At 41.0% G+C, this 27,598-nt stretch overlaps 1 long non-coding RNA gene across 2 annotated transcripts in view; it reads left to right on the top strand.

Moving 5' to 3' along the window:
• Positions 1 to 16,527, top strand: part of LOC113262866 (uncharacterized) — a 151,670-nt gene extending 135,143 nt beyond the window's left edge. For both annotated transcript variants that reach the window (XR_008960410.1, XR_007191367.2), the window contains 2 exons: positions 1,766 to 1,813; positions 12,941 to 16,527. This is a non-coding gene — a long non-coding RNA (uncharacterized LOC113262866). The remainder of the gene's footprint in view (positions 1 to 1,765; positions 1,814 to 12,940) is intronic.
• The last annotated feature ends 11,071 nt before the right edge of the window (positions 16,528 to 27,598 follow it).

Genomic DNA, 27,598 nt, shown 5'->3' with positions numbered 1-27,598 from the left:
GGAATAATAATTCTTACCCCTCGAGATTGTCATGGGCATTGACGCGAGGTCATGGATCTCAGAATTTAACACATAGTTGGCACTCAGTAGATACTGGTTTCTTTTCTTCGACCAGATGGGCTGTGGGCCTGTCAGTCTCTAGATGAGTTGATGTTTATAGGATGGCAATATCTGTGCCATCTGTAGTAATTTAATACTGATGAAGAACTCAAACAAAATGAAAGATACAAATGCATGGCGCAGATTTGGTTGGGGATTTTTAACATCCCACTTCCATTCTGTTTCAGATTTAGAAAATAAATAGGTTTTGTTCAAATCTAGACTACTTTTTAAATAAATAAAACCCCCAAATATTTAATTTAGGTGGTGGCATAGGACAAGAAAAATGCCTCCTTTTTGGAATTTGTATTGCTTTAGTTCACTTGATTTTTGGTTCATATGGAGCTTTTGTTTAAATCTCTGCCTCCTTTCCTTCACTTGCTCTCTCTCTCTCTACACACACACACACACACACACACACACACTAGTATATTGCCCAAAGCAAAACTGACTAGCTTTCGTATTCACCTGATGCCTCTATACAATGATCTCTAAGCCAAAAGGAGTGATTGTCTTTGGTGAAGTAAAGTCTGTATAATTTTTTTTTCTACCATATTTTGAGGATTAACTAGCTAGAGCCTGACTGCTCAGGTCCCAGGAAGAGGAATGGTCAGGTGGCAGGTGGCAGGGTAGCTCAGCTATCATCAGCCATCATTACCTGAAAATAGACAACTTCCCTATGACAGGGAAGTCAGACTGATACCATTGAAAGAGTGGTTCCAGTTCGGCTAATTCTATGACCTTGAGCAAACCTTATCACCTCTGTAAGCTTTAGTTTTCCATCTATAAACTGAAGCATGTGATGTAAATGGTCTCTAGGAGCTCTTCCAGCTCTGAAATGCCAGGGTTCCTTGACTACAAAAGTGGCCATACAACAAAAATCAACTGTCGGGAACAACAATGGAGGCCCGATGAGCCAGCCTGAGAACACTAAGGCAGCGAGCTTATAATGGGTCTGAAAAGCAAGGGCAGTGTTTTCTGGAAGCCGAGAATGGGTGAATCAAGGGATGGGGGAGATGCTGCTTCAAGCAGAACAATATATAATTGGTAAGGGGGATATTTCATCTTGACCTCTCTTCCAGCTTTCGATCTCTGTACTTTACTCTCCCTCTGCTGTTACAGAAGCCAACAAACCTCATGGGTTTGAAGAACGAGCCACTGACATACTGGTAAAGGGTAAAGTGTCACAGAGTATTAAATATGGGCGAAACAGCACATCCAAATAGGATAATTGGAAAAGAGCGTGGTTGGATTCAAATCGGGGAAGCGACCGTGAACAGTAAGGAGGCATCAGGAAAGACAAATCGTCAGGAAAGATAATTTTTAGAACATGGAGCAAATATTGTAGATCTTTTCCCACAAAGAAAGATGGGAGGTACTAAGGAGGCATCACAGAACACACGCATTACATGATATCTTCATAGTACCCATGGCAATGGCAATTCGGCTGGTAAGTGCAAGCAAGCATGTGTGCGCGTGTGCGCGTGTGTGTGTGTGTGTGTGTGTGTGTGCTGAGTGAAAGGACATCTCCATTAACAAAGATCTTCCCACCTCCCCACATTCAACTCATTTTCAGTTGAATCTGATTTTTAGGAAGTTGTTTCTTCTGTGGGCTAAAATAGAGATCTCTATAACATCTAATCATTGGTCCTTGCTTTATTTCCAGGACAACAGAAGCTGGAACGCGGAGTCTTTCTGACTTCGAAGACAGTTGGTATGCACCTTGGGAATCTCTTTTCTTCATTCATAATTTCTATCTCCCCTTCCCTTAGTGGTTTACTATCCAGATCCTTCACCATCAGCAGTTCCATTTACCCAAAGGTGGCCTTCCGTAGCAGTCCTAGGTCCTTTAGTTCTGTCTTCATGTTTGTCCCAGGTTCTGCTGGGGTTGCGTTTCCTTGCTTGGCTCCTTCATCACATAAGACATGTATACATGTGTACATGTGCAAGTCTTAGCCGGCAGATCACGCAGGCAAGGCCCACATGCCAGTCTGCAAGGTTGGCACTGCACTAGAGTCGATGAGCTCCAAGTGCTGTCTCCAGCATTTCCAGACTGAGAATGTCAGTTGCCCACAGCTTTCTTCTTGAAAAGTTCATAACACTTGCAGCTCTGACTCCACCAGGCAATGGCTGCCAGTCCCATTTAAATGCTTACTCTTGAATGATTCCACAGACCAGTTTGCCTGTGTCACCTCTAGCATTAGACTCGGGGAAGGAAACTCAGAATGTGTGATTAAAGGCAAATTTGTCCACACACAAGTATTGCTCAATATATCAAGCAGCTTGGGGCGCCTGGGTGGCACAGCGGTTAAGCGTCTGCCTTCGGCTCAGGGCGTGATCCCGGCGATCTGGGATCGAGCCCCACATCAGGCTCTTCTGCTATGAGCCTGCTTCTTCCTCTCCCACTCCCCCTGCTTGTGTTCCCTCTCTCGCTGGCTGTCTCTATCTCTGTCGAATAAATAAATAAAATCTTTAAAAAATATATATATATCAAGCAGCTTACTATAGCAGGAAGGCTATGGATTTGGAATCACGAAGAACTGAGTTCAAATTGTAATTCTGCCACTTACTCTGTAGTGACCTTTGGCTTTGGGAGGATTAAGCTAGATAATAAGGTTAAAATGTCTGGCAATGTCTGTGATACCTGGTAGTTGCTTGGCAACTCTTACCGCGCTTATTCGAGTCTCCATGGGATCCAATCCTACGTTATATTTCTCGAGACTTCTTGGGAACCTCAAAGCAACATGTTTTCATATCCTCATGTGAAATATGATTTTCTAGCTAAGAAATAGATCCTGTTGTCCAGGACACCTGCCTTTCTGTGCATTTCCTTAGCAGTGTAATTACTATTACCGGGGTGATTTTTATGCTTTGGGCATGCACGCAGCCTGGCTGCCCCCCTGCACATGCCATCAGCTCTTGTGCCTAATCATCTGTGTCACTCTCGTGACTCTGAACTAACTGCAGTGGAATAAACAGAAGGTTGTTTGTCATCTGGCCGAGGCTGAGCGAGCACTCCGAATGGGGGGCTGAGCTGGAGCTGCCGAATTCTCAAAGGCAAAATAGATTTCAGTTTTTATTTAATACTTTTATGGTCAAACAGGATTTATTGTTTCACATATCTGGTGTCTTGCTTCAAGTTCTGTGGTACCTTACAAGCACTCTGTTTAGTGTGGCTCAACGTTCAGCCTTGCCATCAAAGAGATGAAACCAGCCAAAAATAAGGAGGGTGATCTGACATCAATGGAAACTGGACTGATATCCGAAATGATCTGAGACTCACAGAAAGTAGGAAAAGAGCTCTTAATTCACCATGGTGTTGGACTCCAGTCTAGTCCTCTCTGCCAAATGGTATAACGTGGTGCTTAAGACAGAGGCTCTATGACCAGGCTTACTGAGGTCAAATCCTAACTCCAGCACTTACCTGTTGTATGACTTCGAGCAAGTAATGGAATCTCTGTGTGTCTCAGTTGCCTCATGTGCCAAATAGGATTAATAATACAACATAAAAATAATTAATAATTGTATTTATTGTATAATTATTAATAATTGTATTTATGTTGTGTTAATAATACAACATAAAAAATTTTTTTAAAAAATAATACAACTTACTTCCTAGAGTGGTTGTGAGAATTAAATGTAACAACATGTGGAAGATCCTCTGTTTTGTTGTTGTTGTTGTTGTTGTTTTTAATTTAAGTTCAAATAGCCAACATATAGCACATCATTAGTTTCAGATGTAGAGTTCGGTAATTCATCAGTTGCATGTAAGAGCCAGTGCTCATCACATCACGTGCTCTCCTTAATGCCCATCACCCAGCCACCCCATCCCCTCAACCACTACCCTTCCAGCAACGCTCAGTTTGTTTCCTATAGTTAAAGAGTCTCTCCTGGTTTGTCTCCCTCTCTGATTTCTTCCCATTCAGTTTTCCCTCCCTTCCCCTATGGTCCTCCATGCTATTCTTTATATTCCACATATGAGTGAAACAATATGATAATTTTCTTTCTCTGATTGAATTATTTTGCTCAGCATAATACCCTCCAGGTCCATCCATGTCGATGGAAATGGTAAGTATTCATCATTTCTGATGGCTGAGTAATATTCCATTGTGTGTGTGTATATACACCACATCTTTATCCATTCATCTATGGACATCTCGGCTCTTTCCACAGTTTGGCTATTGTGGACATTGCTGCTATAAACATCGGGGTGCAGGTGCCCCTTTAGATGGCTACATTTGTATCTTTGGGGTAAATCCCTAGTAGTGCAATTGCTGGGTCCTAGGGTAGCTCTATTTTTAACTTCTTGAGGAACCTCCACACTGTTTTCCAGAGCGGCTGCACCAGCTTGCATTCTGTGGAAGATACTTTGATAGTGCCCGGCACATTCAGTTTTATGTGTAAGATCCTATTATGGTCGAGCCTCTGGTACAATGCCCAGGCTCAGAGGGATGTGTTAGCTTCCATTCCACAATGGACCCACTCTCACCACTGAGCAGTTCTTTCTTACTTTTATGAATGGATTTGACCAATATTATTGATAATTTAGAATGATCCAAGCATTGTTGCAGATGAACAGAGGCAAATCATTCTAGCAGACTCCATGTTTTCAGTGCTCAGAATCTGTCTCCTTGTAAATTTCCCACATTAGCTCTAGTATTGCCGCATGAACCGTGTGGAATAAATTTGTTCCCTTTTCTGCATGGCTGCAGTCCTTTCATGTGAATGGTTCTAATGCCTTAGTTTTGGCTTTTCCGATGAAACAGGTGCAACTCTTTCAACTGCTCCTGATGTTGTGGATGATTGTCAGCTGTGTTTCTGGAGCCCCTTCAGCAGCCAGGGCGGCAAGGAGTGAGCTGGGTGGACGTTCACCAAGGCAATGCTGGGGCTCGCATCCTGTTCCTGCAGGTCTGTTAAGTTCTACCTGCCTTCACTCTTGACCTTCGTGTTTCTGCTCTGGAATTAGCATCCACATGTTGAAGCTTTACTAGGACTTTAGTTCAAGCCTATTCTCTAGCTTGATCAGCTCCTGCTCGCTTCTCTTCCATGCTGCCGCTGGGATCCTACTCAGGCTTACCCTACCTGACCCAATTGGGCCCAACCCAGCCCCCAACTTAGTGGGTTTTAAATCGCTCTGAGGTTTCTTTTCTTGTAAATGCCCTGTTTTCGTTGTCCTAAACTCCTTGGCCTTTGAGCTAGACTTCCTCATAACAGGCAAGGGAGTAAAATAAATGCCCCCTATGTGGATGAATCCAACGTGCCCTCGATTATAAGAGGCACCAATATTTTGTATATCTCACACACACACACACACACACACACACACACACACACACAAAGAGTGGTCAAGTAAACCATGCCACCATGCTTTTGTATCACTTAGAATTTTTATTTATATGTTTTGAAGGAACTTTTTTAGACTTTTTAGCAACAGACTTTCAATCCCATGCCACTCTCGTAATAAATAAAACCCAATCCCATCATGTTTCAAAAGCTTATTCTTTAACTGTTCACATTATATACCCATGAAAGGCGTCAAGAATCAACATACTTGGTGGGCTAGGTGGAGTTTCTGGACTTCTCAGTTTTATCCAGGACTTCATCAGCTCAGACACCATCTTTCCGATGTTCTCTGCACGCACGGCAACATCTCCGAGAACTATTTCCAGGCAGAGATGGATTCGTTTGTAGCTAATGAAGCCGAGGGTTCCCAGCTCCTTACCAGCAAGATCCCCTCCTTTTTCTGTATAGACTATGATATTATAGAATTTTGTCCTATGCAAATGTGATCAAAGGATACGTAGCCACAAAATCTAGGGAAACCTTTGAAAAAAATCATGTCAGGTATCTAATTAATAAAAACATCCCATTACTTTTTGGATTGCTGTATCTGTCAACTTTTTAAAATTTGTAATTTGTGAATTTTTAACATTTGTAATTTGTAACATTTTCTCTTTCTCAATAACTATTCACTGTGGTACCTAATTGTAGTCATAAATTTATACTGTTTTTCCTAGAGAGGAGTCTCCACGTTACATAAATCCAGGGACCAGTGATATCCGCATTTGCCCTATTCTTAGTTACAATTTTTTGGTTTAATCTAAACGTGATGGCAGCTGTCGACCATTGGCGCTACCCGCATCGTCACAGTGATGACGCTACTTTTTCTGACCCATGCTGTAGTTTTGATCTCTCTGGCTTCTTTAGTATTGATGGAATCATTCTGAGGCATGTTTAGTATCTCATGATTTCATTAGCATTTTCTACTTGACTATGCTCAGTTTTGTTTTTTTCCTGAAATTGAAAATGTTGTTGGAAGTGAAGGAGCTTCTCTTCAAAGTCAGCTGGAAATTTCGGATGAATTGATGTTCTGCCAGTGTGCGAATTAGTTACACTAGCCTCTCATGGCTTTAAAATCCTTTTCATGTAATCCCAGAGATGCGGACACTTTTTACTGCCTTTAGTTGATATATGATAGCCAATCCTATAACTTTTTATTTTTAATAATTTTGAGCTTCTAGAAAAGTGCAAAACTGGTGGTAAGAACTCTTGTATACTCTTTCCCTGGATGCCTCAATTATTAATGCTTTTACCACATTGATTTATCGTTCTCCGACTCCCTATATTTAGGCATATTATTTTTCTCAACTGTTCAAGAGTAAATGAAAGACATGATGTCCTACTGCACCTTAATGCTTTAGTATGTATTTCCTAAAAACAAGAACGCTCTCCTATATAACCACTGTACAAACACAAAAACCAGGCAATTATCCAATGCTACCATGCAGTCCATTCAAATTCTGCTAATAGTCCCTATAATGTCCTTCCTAAGGTCTAGGATCCAATCAAAGATGGCGCATTGTATTTGTTGCCATATTTCTTTAGTCTCCTGACCTGGACTGGTTCCTCAGATTTTCTCTTTCATGAACTTGATAGTTTGAGGTGTCCAAACAAGTGACTCTGGAGAATATCTTTCATTTTGGGTTTGTCTCATGTTTTCTCGTGATTAGATTCAGATTTTGCATCTTTAGGCTGGAGCATCTCAGAAGTGACGCTGGCTCATCTCAATGCATCATTTCAGGCGGCACATGATGCCTGGTGATATTAATTTTACCACTTGGCTAACATTGTGTCTTCCAGGCTTCTCCATTGTGAAGTTAACAAATATGTTTTAAGTTCTTATATGGATTTTGTGGGAGTGTACTTTGAGATTATGTAAATATCCTGTTTCTCATCAAAATTGTAACCACTAGTTTTAGCTGCCATTGAATGCCCACTGTTTTTATAAATAAACTTATTGGAACACAACCAGGCTTATTCTTTTATGTAATGTGTGTTGCTGCTGCTTTGCTAAAAAAGCAGAGTTGAGTATTTGTGACAGAGACCAAATAGTGCCACAAATCCTAAATATTTACTATATGGCTTCTTACAGAAAGGCTTACTGACCCCTTGCTCTTCTGAGCCTGGAATTCTGTATTTTAACAAGAGTCTTGATATTTAAAAACTTTGCTGCAGTGTGTAATTTTTTCTCTGTATTACTGTAGCCTATATTTTATTACTTATATATCTTCTAAGCCTGATAACTTCATGTGCCCTTTTATATCTTATTTTGTAAGAGTTATACCTTAATTTTACAAGATTTACAGAAGCAGATGATAATATTAATGTTTGTTTGAAATATCACTGTATAAACCGTAGAGTGGTATATGTTAACATAGATTTCCAATAAATTCTCTTTGATATTATGGTTTGTTGAAGAACTTCACAATTTGGAGGAGAAGGAACTGCAATAGTATTCATCATTTTGAGCTTGATTCTCTGACTCCCTAGTCCTCAGTCTCTTCAAATAATGCTATCGGATCAGGCTTTCTAAAGGACAGCTTTGAGTTTCTTATCCCTGGCGTCAAAATACAAACACAACACTTCACCATCTCCCCATATCCTAATTAACAGGACCACATTTCTCAGGCTGGCATTCAAGAGCCATCATGAGCTGGACCCGATGTATGATGAATAAAGGAAGATGTGGAGACAGAAGTGGTCTTAGGAAGCGAGAAATCCGAAGGCTTTTCCAACACGTTCTGCTCCCGGCCACCCCTCTCTCAAAGCTCTGGGCAGCTCAAACTATCAACTCTTTATCATAATAAGTACCCCGTAGTTAGGTTTCTCTTTAGATGATACATACACCCCTTTGGACACACTTTGTACTTTATCTGTATCTCTCTTAGGAAACTTACCTTTTTCTGTGTTGAATTATAGTTCGCTGTATCTGCCCCACTATTTTGTAAGATGGTTGGGGATACACTTTATATCTGACCTCCCTTTGTAGTACAATGTTTACCTTGGAACAGATCCTTAATTAGCAGTCATTGTGTGTGTGCACCCGCATGGGAACACCTGACGGTGAGTAGTGTAGCTCTGCGGACAGCTGCTATTTGTCTTGGGATCTTTGAGTTCCATTTGCTGTAAGATCTGAAGCTAATCTGAGAGGTTCCGGGCCGCTTTGTGGTCCTGCTCCCTGTGACTCCATCTCTGCAGCCATGTCACAAGAGCGTGGGGAGATGTGAGAGGTAACATCTTCACTGCACGGTTCACTTACCTTGGATCCCTTAAGGAGAAGATAGGGTGAGGTTAGGTTGACTCTTACTAATTCCTCGTGTTTCACGAACTGGAACAAGCGCTTTGCCTGCGAGTGGTTCTCCCCACTGTTATCGGCAGTGTTTTAATTTGACTTTTTCGAGAGGCGGAGAGATAGGAACAGGAAAAAGATACATTGTAGGTCAGGGGGAGGGTAATGAAGGCAAAATAGAAAAGAAAGAGACAAGCATCAGCATAGACAGACTTAGATTTCAATCCCAAATCTGCCAGTCACTGTGGAATGCTACGAAATTTACACGACTCTGAGATCCAATTTCCTAATCAGTGGGATGGGAATAACAGCCACATCATGAGGTAGTTACTAATTTATGTTTAAAACTTGCTGTTGTTCAAGGGTGCTTTGGAGAAACTGGCCAAAAAAAGGACATTTTTTTTTTAAAGGGGCCATGTTGATTGTGAACACACTAAAGAGAGATACTGTATATATAATTAAATAAATTAGTTTCTTTTTTAAAGTATTAAATTAAAATTTTTTAATTATGAAAACATGTAAATGGGAGCTGGAAGGGTCAAGATCCAGAGCACAGGTGAGAAATACTCAGATGACTAGAGAAAGACAACTTCTGCCTTCGAGGGGCAGCGAGGTAACAAGAATGGGCAGTGATGATGTGGGTAAGCTCGTAGGGGGCATGGCAAAGAATTGAGGGCACTTCTACTTCACGGCTTTTATATTCTCCACTAAGTAAAAGGCAAGGTCATCGGGGAATAATGAGGAGGGATGGAGGGGAGGAGGGTGATTTGATGTAGCCTACCAGAGGTTAAATAACAATGGATATGGGTAAATTCAATGTTAAGCTTTTACCCTGTGAAAACACTGAAAAGATAGTATGGTAGCGAAAGTTGTGGCAAGTGATCCGAGTGTTGGGATGTGGGATCCAGGTTGAATAAGGAAGGATGTGTAGACAACACTGGTCTTTGAAAGAGAGAAAGGATTAGAGGGCTTGTGAGGGTCCAGAACAGGTGATGTGCGAGGAATTGAATGAGAGAACCAGGACGGAGACTGTGTTTGGACAGTCACGTGTCTGAACTGAAGATTTCAAGAACGGAGGCATGAGTCCAGGGCGTGGCTGTGGGAGGGGGTGGCTGAAGTGGGTGGAGGGAGAGGCCCTGGAGACGGGGAGGCCAAGAAATTGACTTGGAGGCCTTGACTATGTGGATGCAAAAGTCATTCTGAAGAGCAGCACGATAAAAAAGAGCGTTAACTAAGTAAGAATTCTTAAAGGAACAATGACTATAGGGTGCAGGGGCCACAGGAGAGGCTAGCAGATGAAACAAAGAGGACAATTTATGCAGGTCAAGGGTCAACTGGATATTTAGAGAACAAAACCTGGGTGTTTCCAATGACACTCTGCCCCACCCCACCCTCCCTGCAAACAATCGTACTTATGTTGATGGATTTGGAGTCTGCCCGCACACCGCACACCGTGTCTGGCCTCTGTTGGGAGAGTAGATGCTTCCCTTTGCCCTAGATTCTGGTCGGTGAATTGGTAAATGTTCCTTCCAGGCTCTTGTGCTTGAAGTAATGACTTTTTGGTTTCTGATTTCTTCCTATCCCTTGAATCCAATACCATACTGGATTCTATCATCCACTTGCAGCCCAGGTTTGACTATAAATCCCAGTGACTTGTACTTGTTTGATTCTAGTACAGAAAACAGCCCCAGATCAAGACTTTTGTGAAAACCCTGGTACAGCACACACTCCAATAAATCCTCCTCTTGTGATGGAGAGGAAGGCGTGTCAATATTTGCTGAGGGTGAAAAACACTTCCCGGCAGGTGCATAATTACTTTATGAATGATGCCTGCGACTCCTTCCCGCCCATACTGCTCAGAAATGCCTCTCTTCATGAGCTCGTGATACACATCTTTGCACGAAGGTCATTTTGAACTAAATGGTTAGGATTATCAAATGGAAAAATTACTGGAAAAGACTCCGCTCATGTAATTGTTAACATAATAAAGTTTCAAATTAGATATCAAACAGCACAGCCATGTTTTGTTTCTTAAAATGATATTAACTTGCCTTGTGGGAATCTGTATATTTTCTTAATATGACTCTGTCCCATCTTGAAGATCTCTTTTCATAAGCAATTGTCCTTAAATATAGAAACAAATGCTTAAAGCGTGTAGTAATGGTTTTGAGAGCACTCAGGAGACTCTCACCAGGGAGTGCTACACAGTGGACACACTGATTTAAATGTAGTCTGTTTACTCCAAGGGTTCTACTTCTGACAGTCCACAGAGAACTGACTTCATCTCAGCTCTAAAGTCACAGGCACTGACCTGAAGGACTAATTCTCATCCTCTCCTTCACCATGAGGCATACAAATTCTTTGGAGCAGTCCATGTAGTTTGAAAAAGTGTAATCACTACTAAAATGTCATTTTTTTTATTGATCTCGAGCCCTATTATTTTTGTAACAAAAACTTCTGAGAGAAAAGCCCAATAAAATCCTTTTGGCTGGCAAGACTTACACAAGACTATATATCATTTATGTGTCAGTGACTTTCATGGACAAGAGGAAACTGGTATTTATTTATGATTTCTACTCTAGACTGCCCATTTCACTTTCCTTTGCCTTCAGCAGACCTGTCTGCTAGGTCTGATAGGGATTTGACAGGCAGGGTGAATTTAACCTTTATTCCCTACTGTCTACATATGATTATTGTAATTTTCTATTCACATTCAGTAGGTCCACACTGGTGCTGGCCAAAGAGTGGTGGATAGGAAAAACAAATCCAAATAAACAGTAACTCTATTCTAGTGAGGTTAAGTTGTTTCTCCCTCCATGAAAAATGGTATCTGATGTAATGAACTTGTTATCAGCCAAATGGTCCTTGCTGCATGGGGCCATACTGAGTACTTAGAGTTGACCACAGTAGTTAACAAATGGGACATTCAAGTCTTGTAGACTGCAGTCAAAGAGCAACATGTTGATGGCATCCCTCCACCTGTGTGATCTCTGGGTCATGGCTCATTGCTGTCCTACCTTTTTTGAACGGAACGTGCTCAATCAACTTCCTCTACCCTAACTCTGACCTATTAAATCTTGTTAACTTCAGAAACATTTCCTTCAACAAAGGATGGAAGAGAGAGCAAGAATAGAAGTTCAGTTCAACAAAAACTTAGTTCAACTTCTTACCCAAGCCTTCAAGCTACATTTGGGATCCCTGCAGTAACCTAACATGCATTAGAATGTTTTCTTGATATGGTAGCCCGTAGATCCTTTGTATCCAGCATACTGTGGTGATTAAACACCTGGTTGGCAATAGCCAATTGGATTAGATAGAGACTCGAAACTTAAAAATTCATTTTAAGTGAAAACTGTTCATCTGTTTAGAGGTTACACACTTAGATGACAGGAGGGCCATGCGGTGTTGCGAGTGACAAGGATTGGGTAGGAATGCGATTACCTGGAGAGCCTGTAGTACTCTATTTGAAGAGGCAGCTTCTCCTCACCTCCAGGCTCTTGCTAACAATGAACACGTGGGTCTAATGTTCGTGTTTCGACTATTTTTTTCTCAAGAAAAGACAAATTTGGACATCTGGGGTTTTTAATATAAAAAAAGAAATCTAACTCTTAACAGACCAAATAGGATATTGCGGAAGTCTAAACCCAGTCTGAGATCAACAATTTGTAACTTCTGATTTAGGTGTAAGAAATATGGCTAATAAGGAAAGAGCAAATTAGAAGATAGTTGTCCAAAATAGGTGAATGTCGAAAGAGGAACTATTTGCTACTTTCAACCAACATATTTCATAACTGCTGGAAAATGATATTAGGAATTGTGACTGAACGGATCCAAAAATTTAGAAATTGGCTTGTCATTCTATCTGAACATTATCATACATCATTGCCCTCCCAGATTTCTTCCTAAGAAAGGGAAATTTTGCTTTAGGAATTTGTATATTTCTCAAAGTCTGTTTTCATGAATACCCAAAATGCTTCTTTATGTTACTGCCATGTGTTTGTTTTTCATAAATTGAAGTTAGGTAATTTACCTGATAGAACATTGTTGTTTTCATAAATGTACCCCTGTGAGTCTTGAAAATATTCTTTTTTTAAATATGCATCTTTTTTTATTATGTTCAGTTACTCTTGAAATATTCTATTTCTTTTTATCCCTTTAGACTACTAAAATATGCTTGGTTATCAACTTATTCAACACTTTTATGTTTTTCAGATCTCATTTATTCCATGCAATTTTTGTGCCAGTCTGTGTGTCAGATGCTGAGAATACCACAAGAAAAAAGCATGGTCTCTGCTCCCAGATGAGATGCTTCTGATCTAAAAGGAGAGTTCGGCTTACTCAAGTCTGACTGTTAGGTAAAAAAGTATGATTTTTGGAAAGAGGCAAAGTAGACCAATAATGACATATATTTTCATATTCATGGATGCATGAATATGGCGCATATCCATTGTTCTTTACCAGATAAATACATACTTTGAAAAATCCAAATAGCACACTAAAAAAACAAGTCATTCTTTTCCTCTTTCCCCTAAAATAAAGTTCTATTGAGATGATATGTACAGAGATGGGTTATTATAAATTTATTATCACATATCCAATAAAATATATTACCTTGAAGATAAAGGTTCTTCTCATCTTCTCAGGCTTAGTCTTTGGATCTTTCTCTTCTCTGTTTCTTTCACTGCACTGGGCACTCATCTAACTCCATTGCTTTAAAGACCAGGTATCTATTTATATTTATGGCACTGTTGAATTGATCCCATCTAGGACAGTTATATGCAACAGCTTAATGTGCTATTGATGAGATTTTCTTCTTCACAAGGGAACATTTAAGGATGAAAAACCCAAGGCCGAAGGTAAGGGGTCTGAATCTCCGAGGGGTTTCAGATATGCTGAGATCGATGATACTTTCGTTGCCCCTGTATCACACCACACAGACAGAAATTCCATACTCATATCTAGATTTGCGCTGTTGCAGTCACTCCATTCATTCCTGCAAAAGTTAAGTACAGAGCCTCAGAGGGCAACTTTGGGGGGATTAGCTAGGGGTAAGTTGTCATTGTCTTGTGAATGAGTTTGAACGATAGACTCGGTCTGTCATTGTCTTAGGAACACAGTCCTCTAATAATTCTAGGAAGTCTTCCGAAATCCTGAAGTCTCCGGAGAGCTGGTCTGCTCTTCTGTGGTTCCTAGCACATTCATGGCACATAGGCCACATTTTATTTGTAAGGTGTGTTCCATATAACAAAGTCCCTGATGGGGGGAGCCCTCATGTTTCATGATTTGTGGTTTACCTCTTCACACCGCTATTCTGGTGGCCCTTACCCTTGAAAGAAAAGCCAACTTGGGAAGGAAATGGACTGAACTCATTACTAAGAAATATCGTTCAAACATTTGAATCTCAAACACAAGAGCTCACCACACCTTTACTTAATCTGTGTTGAAGGGCAAGTAGTTACAGAGTTCAAAGCAGTGCTTCATTAATTTACTTTGGGAAACAAAGGTGAGTGGATGAATTTCCATTTTTATTTATTTGGGGAAGTGAGGACCATTGTAACTATATTATTATGTAAGTAACAATTCAGTGGTCAAAACACTCTTTTGAGGAAAGTCTCTATATAAGCTTAAAAAGGTAAAAATGAAATGTTAGTTTTAGAATAGCAAGTAGAACGCTTGTTGTCCACCTGGCACTGTAGACGGGTAAGCTCTATGTCTAGTAATGCTCAGGGGCAGACTTGGGTTTTGGAGCCTGAAACAAAATGTGGGGAAATGATACAAAAATATACTACCTTTTGCAAATTTTACAGTTTATGACCATGTAAACACATTGCCAGGGTCTTTCTCAAGGCTTTGGCAGGGCCTGTGCAATGTGGCACCTGAAACTTGTTTCATACTGCCACTGGCAACCCTTGAACAAAAGTAGCGACACTATTCATTATATCTTCACTGTAGAAAGAGAAAGGTTTTGGGGATCCTGAACTCTGAAGTTCTCCACTGGGAGCCTGTAGGTTTCATATGTTCACAAGTGAGGTGCCCAGAGGGTCGATCAATGAAAAATTGCAAAATTATGACTCTCACTCCAGAGAGGTAGCTTGGAATCTTTTTATCCTTTTCCCAAAGGATGTGTTAAAGATAGAGTGGGTGGCCTCACTCATCAGCTACTCCTGGGTCCAATTCCTAATCTTGACCCTGGATATCTCACCACTTGTTGCAGAGAAACAAGCAAGAAAGAAAATTCAGGAGAGAGGATAACCACCTTAACCTCTTTCCCTTACACCTTCTCAGGGAATACGATTGATTCTTTGCTAAAAGGGAGGTAACCCCAGGCCCATCTTTTATTTAGTACAGAAAGAGAAAAACAATTCAGAGAAGAATGTTAGTCTATGAGTAAGAGTGCAGAGAACAGGCTTAAAAGAACATGCCTGGATGATGCAATCATTGTTCTCTATCCTGGCACCCTGTTTAATTTTCTTTGTCGTACAGATCCCTCTGAAATTGTTTTTATTTGTTTAGTTCATGCTTTTCTGTCTCCCTCGCTAGTTTCCATGAGACTATGGACCTTGTCTGTCTTGTCTAATGATGCAGTCCATGTGCCTAAAATAGTGCCTGACCATAATAAACCTTCCTTCCATATTTGTTCAGTAGTTAAACGATAAGTACCTTAATGCCTTTATGGGCTTAGATTGATGGGGCTGAGAAGGGAGAAACCTCACAGAACATCCCATATTCCATCTCACTGTGACCATTCCAGTCTCTGGGGGGATAACAGAAAACACATTCTCTGGATCAGAGAATGGTAAGAGATTTTACCCATCTCATGTTCACTGCTTCCATTATATCAAGCTTGACTCTAGAATAAATACCCCTGAAGCTGGTATATTTAATATATTTTACCACTTAGCTGTATCTTTAGTTCCCTCCCAATTCGTGTTCCTTCCATGACTAAAAATGTGCATCCCACAAAAAGCAGTGATTTTCACCTTGTGCCTCCTGGAACAGTAGGGTGGCTCTGGAGGCACCTCAGGGGCTACCAGAGAAGATGAGGGAAGAGGTACCCAGAACCCCAAACCATTGAGCCTCTCCTTTAATCAGGGAATTTCTGCTTTGAGTTGTTTTTATGTTTTGTTCTTCTCCATATAATTTGACTTGATGCCACATGATTTCAAGGTTTCAACAAAAAATTTGAACAGCATTCATCTTTGACATCACCATTTGGCTATGAAAATCCCAGATGCTTTTATGTAATTTTAAGTGTCTGAGTGCCCAGAAAGTCACTTCGAATTTGAATATTTCCTTCCACAATGTTTAGCCCTTGTGCATTGAAATCCAATTGATTATGTAATTCTATTTCACAGATAAAGGAAAGATAATGCACTTTTGCTTATTTGTACCTTAATCACAAAGGAGCTATGACCAGTACCAAGAAAAAAACACGATGTGTCTACATCAAAATTTAAAAAAAACGTAAGCGCAGACCGTGGGATAATACATTACCTAACACGAAAGTTCTAACTAGGGGAACAAAGCTAGGCAACAGAGTAAGAGACTGGCTTTATTTTTATCCATCATGGTGGCTTTTAGTTAGGACACGGAGGGAAGAATTCTGAACCATTCAAGCTGGAAGCCCAGTTGAGGTTATCGTAATTCTGATTAAGCATTTGCTTCTCACCGGAGGCCAGGTACTCTCTGACTCCTATTTTCCTGCCCGTCCCTAACATGCAAGCTCGATGTACTTCCTTAATCTACCAGTTCAGTTATCTGAATAATAAGGCTTTGTTTTGTTCATCAATAGCCCTTGTTTGTTCGCATCATGGAAAATGACTTATCCAAAATGTTAACAATTGGATTTGTTTCTAATAATTCTAAAATTTAAAATATTTAACTCTAAAAAAAAAAAGCACATGATTAAAAAAAGATGCTTTGGCACATTGTGTGTATGTGTATGTGTGTGGTTTTGTGTTTTATTTGAAATTCAATGCATTAGAACAGTTGGCATTCTTGCAATATATAGACAATAAAGAACTATCAATCTATCAATTGCTGATGCTATTTTTATGACGTTCTTGCACTTGTACCTTACACTGTGTGTCATGTAGTCTGTACCAAGTAGGTTGGTCTCCGTGGAATCAGTGGCTGGTCATTCTTACCTTAGCAGATTCTGTTTTCCCCATGCACTGTACTGTAGTCAATCATATTTTATTCATTGTACTGACATAACTTTGAAAGTGGGTGATCATAAAAATGTTCTATTTGAAACTATTTTGTCGTTGAATACTTCTGGTGTTTTCATTCCCATATAAACACTATTCTATAATATTATTATTCGATATGGGACTTTGATACAGCCAGTTTTCCTCGTATTGTCAATATGTCGGTATTATCTGTCAATCATATGTAAGGCCCTTGGCAGCAGGAGCCCAGGTTTCGATACCTGGGTAGCCCCCGCAGTGTCTAGTTCAAGGTCCCCAATTAATCAGGCTCGTGATGGGGTGGAGTTAGCCCTGTGATGTGCAGACATAACTACCAAGAGATTTTCCTGGTCTTCCTGGTTCTATGAGATGGGAAGGGAACATGAGCAAAGACGGAGACAGCAATACAGCCAGGAAGTACGGAGGCCAAGAACTACATGGGGGCAGTTTCAGATATAGGAAACATTTTGAGGAGGGGTGTAAAGGGAAGAAATTGGAAGCCAAAATGGGCCCAGTTGAGAGGAGACTGCAGAGGACATCCTGGGGTCAGATGGAACCAGAAGACACAGGAGAACCACTGTGAACTAGACCAAGGATGAGGACAAGCTCTGAAGCCAGGGACCAAAGTTCATCAAGCTGGTCATGGAAGAAGGCAGGTTTCGGGTAAGCCCAAAGACTGGGTCATAAAGGAGAAAGATCAATTCTGGGGGACTAGAGTGGGGAGTGAAAGAGAAATGAGAATGAACATGAAGAGGAGCCCAGGGGACAGTAGATAACTGAGTGCCATTCCAGCAACACTAATTCCTGATCATTGCATGCATCTGTCACTGAGACTTAGGGACACCAGGCAGAGCCTCTGACAAATGCGCATAATGAGATGCAGTTTCTGTTTCTGTCTCCATCTTTGCTTGCCCCCATTTGTTTGCTCAATCTCTTTCCCCCTCTGGCTCTATCACTTTTTCTCTTGTTCCCTCTCATCCAATAAGACCACAAAAATACAAGTAATATGCAATTCAAGTCATTATTATCATAGTTAAAGCCAGGAAGATGATACCATGGTGATGATAGCACAACAAACAGTAGCATGAATATAGGATACACAACTTGGTCCAGGATGATAACAGAGATAAGGAAAAATGGAGAAGTTGGGGGGGGTGCAATTTGCAGAGGCCATCCTATGGATTGAATGGAATGAATGGGAACTTACTACGGCCAGTCACCAGTCTGGTATCTCTCTGCATATTAATTCCAACCCTGAAATGGTGCTGGAAAGCAAATATTATTACCTCCATTTCTAACATAAGGATGCTAGGATTAAAAAATATGGATAATGTGCCCAAGGTCAAACAGCTCAGGGGCCAAGGCCATATCCAAGTCTGTGTTCCTCTGACTCAACATTCTTTCTGCTTCTTCAAAGGAAATTCTCTACTTTGGAAACACCCAATAGCTCAGAATCTGTCAGTCCTTTCTTCAGACCTTCTCCTTGATATTGATGAAGGCACAGCTAAAGTTTGGTCTTACAAATTCACCCTTGGCCATTTTGTGGTATCCTCCAGAGCCTTTCTTTCTTGACACATTTCCCCCCTTACTTTGATATTACAAATGAATTAGCGCAAATGAATAAAACAGTTTTTGATTAAAAATAATGTGCCTCAAAGAGCTTATGTAATGAGTCTTGAGTACATGGTCTGCTGCTTCCTCCCTGGCGCTGGATGTAATTCTGAATTCTCCTGCATTTGCAGAAGGAGAACGTGTGTAGCCACTATTCTCTGCCTCTGGCTACTTGTTTTCAACAGGAAGGGCATTTATAGAATCTTGAAGAGGATGAGGAAACTGCATCCTAGATCCCCATGTTGGCAGAGTCAGCAGTAAGCTGCTGGGGAATTGCCAAGTGCTGTTGAGATGATTGCTATGACTGATTCAAGAGGCTGTTTACTCACGAGGCCCAAATCTTTCCGGTCACAGGAAATACAAGTGATCCTTGGCTGAAGTCACTACACCAAAACCCCTAAGAAGTTATTCAGGATCTCATTTTGAAAGCCTCCCATGGTCATACAAGAAAAGCCAAGCACTGATATTGTATGTCAGATAAGGCTGTGTTAAAAACTTATCCTGGATCCAGATTTTGTCTGATCCTTCTGAGCTGCACTGTGTGGAAGGGTATGCCTGTCTGGGAAAAGAGGTCAGCCAGAAGTTGACTTGTGAGTCTGTGGGTTCCTGGTGGCCTTTCAGGCTTGCTCTCTTTATTCCCCATGGAGTGGTTTCTTTACCTTCTGATTGTATCTGTTGAGGATTCATTCATTCATTCATTGAACAATGTAAGGTGAGCACCTACTCTATCCTGGGCTCTGTGTAGAAACTTGAAACACAATGCTAAGCAGAAACAGATCCTCTTCCTACACTCAAGAAACTTACAATTTAGCAAAGGCAAAAGAGAAAGGAAAGAAAGAATCATAGACCTATGTAATTTCTAACTATGAGTAATTTGGAGAAAATGACAGCCAAGCTTTGAGAGCATATAACATGGATGGAATCAAGTCTGTAGAGTTCGGGTAGATGTCCCTGGGAAACGATGGCCACGCTGAGATTTGGGAAACATGTACTACTTCAAAAACCCTTGGAATTGCTAATGAATTAAGACTAGGATTTGACAAGCCTCTGGAAGTGTGCACATATTAAAATCTGAGTGATCAGCAGAGAGCTTGCTTGGTTTTTGTTCTTAAGATGTCAGCATATTTTGCCAAGGAAGGAAGAGCCCATACCTCTGTCTACACAACCTCATCCAAGTGACATCTATATTCTTTCTTCAAATCATCTCTTGACACCTGGTTTGGTTTGATTCAGCCAGTAAACTTTTTTGTTCTTTATTTGTTTTACAAATCAGTCAACTGGTCAACTCCCTCTTCAAACCCTGCTTCATCCCTAATGACTGAGCTGGCTCCAAGACTTGTTTTCTTCCTCTCCACTTTCCCGCTCTCCACCTCACCATCTGGCCTCCTCCTTTCCCACATTCATCCCAGTCTTCCTCCCCCTCTTGTGTTGTTGGCTTACGCACATCTTCGCAGACCTCTAGGTTGCAACCGTCCACAGGAATAGAGACAAGAGCCATTCTTGGGTTGTGTGCTCCTGAGAGAGAAATGCAGATGGTGTGTGATTTTACGTGGTTTTTTTTTCCCACCATATACTAATATCTGGGTGGAGTCAAATCACTTTTATCATGAGATTTGTCCAAATCTATTCTCCTATGGATTATCTTTACCTAGGAAATACGTGCTTAAAGAGGTATTAATAAAAGAACTGTAGTTTTCTTCCTTTATCACATTTCACTCAGGCCAGCAGAGGTGTGACGCATAAACTGAAAGTAAATTTAATAGGAAACTTAGGTTTCGTTTCCCTGGCAACGTTAATTCAGGCTCCTTACAAATGGGAACGACACTGGAGGCCTTTGTTTCTGCATTCCCAGCTCTACAGGGCAACGTGACATGCTGAGCACTCTGGAAACAGTGCTGTATAATAGCATCCTGCGGCATTTACTTTAGACTCTCCCCTCCCTGAATATCATACAACCTCATGGTCATTACGCTGTACTTGATACTCATCCTGTTTGCTAAAAGAAGAGGGACAGAAGAGTGGTGTTGTGACTCAGTACACCTGGGCACGTGTGTCAGCGGGCAGGCTGCATTATACAAGACCAAGGTCAGGAGTTCGGTGATTCGGGAATAATAGTGGCGGAAAGTTCAAGGTCAAAGGGGACAATGGTCCAGTAGCTCAGACGCTGAGCTGAAGCACTGGTGTGTAGGAACAGTAAACACATCACATATATGGAGACTTGTTTTTACCTCTCACATCTATTTAGGACATTTGGTAAATACTAGAGTTGGTTTCAGCAGGAATCCCGGAAAACACAGTAAAGCACCTTTATCCATTTAAATAATTTGCATTCAAGAGGCTTTGGTAAAGCAGCCCAAATGTCTGTCAATAGATGAATGGATAAAGAAGAGGTTGTGTGTGTGTATAGAGATAGATATAGATGTATAGATATAGACACACATATCTCTGTGTGTGTAGATATACGTATATCTATATACAGCGGAATATTATTCAGCCATAAAAGAAAATGAAATCTTGCCATTTGCAACAATGTAGACAGAGCTAGGGAATATAATACTAAGCAAAATAAGCCAGTCAGAGAAAGACAAATACCATATGATTTCACTCATATGTGGAATTTAAGAAACAAGTGAACAGAGGGGGAGAAAAGAAAGAGACAAAACAAAACACAGACTCTTGACTATGGAGAACAAACAGAGGTTACCAAAGGGGAGGTGGGAGGGGGATGGGTGAAATAGGTGAAGGGGATTAAGAGTACATTTCTTGATGAGAAGCACTGAGTAATGTATAGAATTATTGATCACTATATTGTACACCTGAATTAAAATGTACAAACTTAGTAAGAAAAGGTTTTGGTAAAATTTGATTTATTTTCTACATCTGGGAGATTTCATGCAAGTATTTCTGCTGGGAGGCTTTATGATATAGTGGTAAGTTTCTGGGTTCTAATGACAGACTGCCAAAATGTAAATCTTGGTTCCACCACTTACTAGCTGTGGGACTTGGGAAAACCTCTTGCTTTTCGGTGTCTCAGTTTTTCTGATCCACAAAATAGTCTCAAAAGTAGTTCATGGTTGTAGAGATAAAGACATTTCACAACGAACAGCGCTTACAGACTTGCAGCAGGTGCTTACTACGTCTTAGACATTGAACTGCCACACTCTCCCACCTATTTGCCATGGGAAGAGACAGTACTTGTCAGATCTTTCTGAGTCCTTGAGAAAATTTCTCTGGAATGAATAGAATATAATTTTCCCCCCAAACTAATTCCATGAGAATTTGTCCCTATTTTGTGGCTGCTCCTTTAACCATGTGATGGGGCCGGGACTTGAGATAATGGAAGAGAAGTAAGAGAAGGAAGGAAGGAAGGAGGAAGAGGAAAAGGAGGAGATGGGAAATCCCATGATCTTGGAATTGGAAGAAGATTGGCACCCACCATACCTGCTTCCTCCACCCCCTCCCCCCACAATGTTTGCTCATTCCCAGTAACTGGAGATCCTGCTTGGAACTATGAGTTGCTTTTATCCGGGATCTCAAAGAGCCAAGTCTGAAACATAACTCCTCCGTGTAACATTCCTCACAGGTTTTTGTGTAGTGTTGCAACCCACAGTAACAACACATAGCACAGCTCTGGTAACACACAAACCCAGTGTTTTGTGCGGGTGTGGAGATGCGAAGGAGGATTTTTTTTTCACCCTTAAGGTTAAACTCAGAAAAAACAAAAAGGACTAAATCCCTGTTTTTATCTGTCTTTCTTAAACTCTTACTTTGCAATTTTAGAAAATTAGAGGGTACGGTATTCATTTAAGATAGTAGTAAGACTTACAACCCAAATCAACTAATGTCAGGCAGAGAAGAACAAATGCCACAAATTCTCATTTGTTTGTAACTGAGGATAAATGTTACTTTACTGAAGTAATTGCTGGGCATTCCTCCCTGTCTGCCCATCCACATTCTCATGTTCCTGCACGATATCCTAGCACATGGAACATTTTGGCTAAATGCACGCTGCCCATTCTTGGAGAGAAATTCTGTCCTGAGCACAGACACTTGAGAGAGTGTACTCAGCTCCTCAGGGTTTGGTCCCTGGCCCTGCAGACAATCGCCCAGCATCTCCCCTCACTGTAGACTTCCCACCTCATTCCACAGCAGTACTAACCACCCTCGGCTTCTCTCATGTCTCAGGCCCTTTGCTCATGCTGATGCTTCCACCCTGAGTAGCTTCTTCTTCCCAAACGTTCACCTTCCTCTTGGCTTTTTGCAAACGCTTCCTTCCTCCTTGAGTTGCTCACTGAGCACATGATCGTTTTTGATACCCTCTCCCTGACGATCCCCAATCCTTAAGGCATTCTACTCACTGGAATCTACACAGACATGGTTCATATCTCTTGTTTAGCTCTTGTCATGTGGAATCCCATTGTATAAAAGTGTGTGGGGTGTGTGTGTGTGTGTGTGTGTGTGTGTGTGTGTGCACGTGTCTGTGTGTATTGGTTTCTCCTACCTTAAGGTTAAGGGACCAGGCCGTATTCATCTTTGCTTCTCCAGTTCCTAGAATAGTTTTTACACAGAGCCGATAGAAGTTCCTTATGTGATGAAAAGAATGAGTAATATCCTGGACTCCTTTGCCTCTGTCCTGCCTGGTACTGGGACCATAGGAGGACACCTCCCCCAGAAGTGTCTTTCTCTCCTTTGAGGTTCCAGATTTCCCTTCCTTCTCTCTTCACCATTCTTCCCTGGTCACCACAGACGGTTCCTGAGACTCAGAGTAGATTTCTAAGTCCAAATTGAGAGCAGCACATAGTCTAGAAAGCCCATAGGCCAAGGCAACAGTCTCCCCGCTGTCAACAGAGTTAACTAACTAAAACATTTGTGAGCCCTTCAAATATTCCCTTTCTCATCCTATCCTCAGTGGGGTCTGGTAGGCTATAAGCTTGGTAGAAGCTGGGAAGAGCAGAGAGAATCTCTCGTGCCAGCTCTGTCTGGAATCAGGTATTATTTTAGCTCTTTTAAAGCTTCTCTGTGTTGGTTTCATATTTTATGAGAGGTTCTGTCAATATTTTTTCATGGCCATTTTCACTGAATGTCATTAGTATCCATGGTCTTGACCAAGCCTGACTTCTTAATAGAAAAGATCGCATTTGTGAAATTCAAATACCATTACACATATTAATGTCCAATAATAGCTTGTGTTGAGTCCCAGCCTATTAGGTAAGAAGTTAATGACATTATTTGATTGGTGCCTCACTAGGCTAATTAATTAATTCCCTTGCTTTCTGCTTCTACCTGATACCCATGAAATCTCTATGGGATGAATATTCTACAGCAGACTTGTAGCTTCTCAAGTTTGGGATTTGTAGAAATCAGGAGCAGTGAGATTCAAGGACAGAGAAAAGAATGTATCAATCAACATGTATTTTTTATTCTCTGATTACCCTTTTATGAACTCTTCCAGAAATCATAAGGGAAGAAAAAGGCACACAGGTGTTTATGTTTTTTCTTTTTCTCATTTCTCTCTAAGTAAATAGTGTTATGTTGCTGAGTCTGGAGGCTGCAGACACCCCAATGAGTTTGGTATGGACTGTAAACATTGGATGCTGAGAAAAGAGCTAAATAGGAGGGTTTCGTGTCCTGGGCTTAAATGTAAACAGCTCCTTCTTGGTCTCTGTGTTGGCCACGATGAGGATAGTGGCAATAGCTAACGTTTACTGATGTTTATCGTTCTCAGTGCTTTATAGGCATTCTCTCATCTAAGTTATAAACTGTTAGGTCTAAACTATTACTATCCCCGTTTCACAGATGAAAAAGCTGCAATGTCTATTAACTAAGAAGTTGTCCAAGCTTATACAGCTGGTGCCTGTCAGACCTCGGACTCAAACCTATGTCCATCTGAGTCTGACAGCCCACCTCTCTTCCTAAGGCTGCTTACGTGGGACCTGGCTCAAGTGGAGGTCCTCTTCCGTTCTCAGGACTCCTGAGTAACAAGGGGGTGGCAGGGAGTAGTCAGGGACAGAAGAAATACTAGAAGATCTATATTTACACAGAAGATAAAATAAGGATGATCACTTGCATAAAAAGACTTATCATAGTGTTGCTTTGGGAGGAAGCTCTCCAGGAAGACAAAATATCAATTGTTGTGCAGAGATTTACATCACACATTTTATTTCAAGCACAGAAAGCGAAGCATAACTGCATTTTAGTATTGGACTAAGACACAGTTTCATGGTAGTATTTGTGTCCTGAAGCCATTCTTGACATTGTTGCTACATTTCTACAAGTTGTGTTGGTTTTCTGTGATAATTCAGTGAAACCATCCTGACATTCTTGTAGGTTTTCCTTGTATAGTCTAGAGTTTGGACTTGCCAGAACATTTATCCGTATCTTGTAACGACTGCAATATATTTCTTATTTCTCTTACTTAAACAAATAAATGCCTTGTGATGCCTATAATCATGGGACATCAAGTTGTACCTAATTAAGGAGTGGCTATTTTCTGCATGTGACCCTGTAACTCTATGACTCAGTTGCCTGGATTTTATCTCCGTGACCAGCCACCTAAATATTCAGTTCAAAAGATGGTGACTATGGACTCTGGGAAACAAACTGAGGGCTTCAGAGGGGAGGGGGGTGGGGGAATGGGATAAGCTGGTGATGGGTAGTAAGGAGGGCACGTATTGCATGGTGCACTGGGTGTTATACGCAAGTAATGAATCATGGAACTTTACATCAGAAACCAGGGATGTACTGTATGGTGACTAACATAATATAATAAAAAATATTATTAAAAAATAAAAACAAACAAAAACCAAAAGATGGTGATGGAAACTGAGGGTTTTGGAGGGGAAAGAGGTGGGGGATGGGTTAGCCTGTTGAAGGGTATTAAGGAGGGCACATATTGCGTGAAGCACTAGGTGTTATACGCAAACAATGAACCATGGAACACTACATCAAAAACTAAGGATGTACTGTATGGTCACTAACATAGCATAATAAAAAAAAAAGATGGTGATGGAGGCTTCCTATGTGTCTCTCCTGTTGTTACCTTATTTCATCCTAAACAGCCTCATTTACGTTAGGATTTGGCAGGTGGGAACTCCGAGACTCAGAGCAGGCTAGTGACTTGAGCAAGGTAATGTCAGCAGGTGGGACTCCAACTCAGATCCCAAACTTTGCATCAAGAACCATGCTTTTTATCACATCAGAGCTCTGTTCCCTGTTTCCAATGGATGTGTCTCTTCTTATCTCTCTCTAAACAAACTGGTGAATGCCTTGTAGTATCTTTAAAAAACAATTACATGAATACAAATCAGGTTTTACCTCATTATGTTGTTGATGTTCTCGGCATTTATCTTCAACATGACACTGGGCCTGTCATGCTCATTATTTGAGCTTGGTAATTATGAGCAGATTGCTTAAAGAACGAATTTGGAGGTGTCTCAGGTCCACAGCCCCTTCAGTCTCCATAATTATCCCTCTGAGTAATTGCTTTGTACCCTTTGGTGGAGGAAAACAATAGCCAAATTGAAATAATTATTTGTGTAAATGATGGTGGGATTCTTTTTAAGGTTTTATTTTTAACTTTCAGTCTTTGAAAAGAGCACATTAAGAAGATCATCTAAAACTGGGGCTAACATTTAACTGAAATGAAAATCTAGCCAACAGGATAATAGTTTCTTTAAGACCCTGTCAAAACTCTTGTCCTTTCTCTCTCCTTTTCAGAGTCCCACAGGATCCAAAGTGCTGTTGGCAGCCACCCCGGTAGTGGGTGCCCAGAGAGAGGCCAAGAGCAGGAGTGTCGAGGCAGTCTCCTTCCAGAGCTCACTCCTGTGCTGCCAGCGCTAAGTGGGGACCAGCTTTGAATGCAGGGGCAATTTGATACGCTATTTGGCAAACAATACAATAGAGTATGAAAATGAACAGCGCTTCCTTCTCCAGTATGAGTTGCCGGGTAACTGTTTTCTCTTGTGCACATGAATAACTGTCAATGCAGTTTTGGCAAGTTTGCTTGACTAATTAATGGTCCATATTCACAATCACAGATTTGCATATTCGATCCCTATATAGGCCTCTTAGCTTTCTTTTTTCTGTACTGACTGATTACGCTCCCAAATCTTGCAGATCTAAGGCCTTGATCACCAGGCCCGCCAGTTGAGACACTCTAGGAGATTACTTGCCACTCCATCTTTCTCACTGGTAAAGTAGTTCAATTCATCTCTCCACCCAGTGGTGGGCCTCTCTTTGAATATGAAGAGGGCATGTCTTCAGAAGCAATTTCATTGTTACTCTAAATCTCTGTGACGTATGATGAAATTGTCATCCTAGCTAAAACATGTTCTATGCCCCCAACCTTGAGTCAGAAATTGCACACATAACCTTGAGATGGCATTGATTACACAGGCTGCCTTTGTTTTTCATGGAACCCTGCCACTTGGGGCAGTGTGTGTGGGACGGGACTTTGGACTTTAACAGCACAGGCATCACCTGGCCACTGAAGTGCCTTAGTTGCATTCTGTCTCCACCTCTTCGTTAGCTACGAAAACGTGGGCAAGCCTTTTAACGTTTTCATTATCTAGAAATTAGGATCAGCAGTCAGTACCTGCCTCATAAGCCTGTTTTAAGAACTGTTAAAAAGTAAACCGAGACATGCTAAAAATACGGAGCTTATTTGAGCAAAACTTGATTTGAATTGTGCAGTATCCAATCTAGCAGACAGAAAGTAGCTCTGAAATGAAAGACTTTTATAGGCAAAATGGAGCAGGAATATGCCAGATTTGTTGGCTGATTGCTGAGTTACTTTCCTTTAGGGGATAGTAAGGGTCTATCAGGCAGACTAACTAGTGTTGATGAGGCAATTCCTGACCAGTTTAAGATTTCATTTATGGAGAAGCTGAACCTGAATTAAGTCAAGTCTCTGATAACATGGGGTTTAGCATAAGTGACTCCATTTTGGGCCTATGGTCTTGTTTTCTACAGGACAAAACAAGGTAATTTATGCAAAAGCACTCAGCACAGCGTTTTTAGTGTTTTGATATGTTAGTTTCCATCTTTGGAAGGGAAGATGAGGATGCAGGAG

The sequence above is a fragment of the Ursus arctos genome, unplaced genomic scaffold (assembly GCF_023065955.2).
Source record: "Ursus arctos isolate Adak ecotype North America unplaced genomic scaffold, UrsArc2.0 scaffold_2, whole genome shotgun sequence".
Classification (NCBI taxonomy): Eukaryota; Metazoa; Chordata; class Mammalia; order Carnivora; family Ursidae; genus Ursus; species Ursus arctos.
This window is presented reverse-complemented; position numbering and strand designations above follow the sequence as displayed.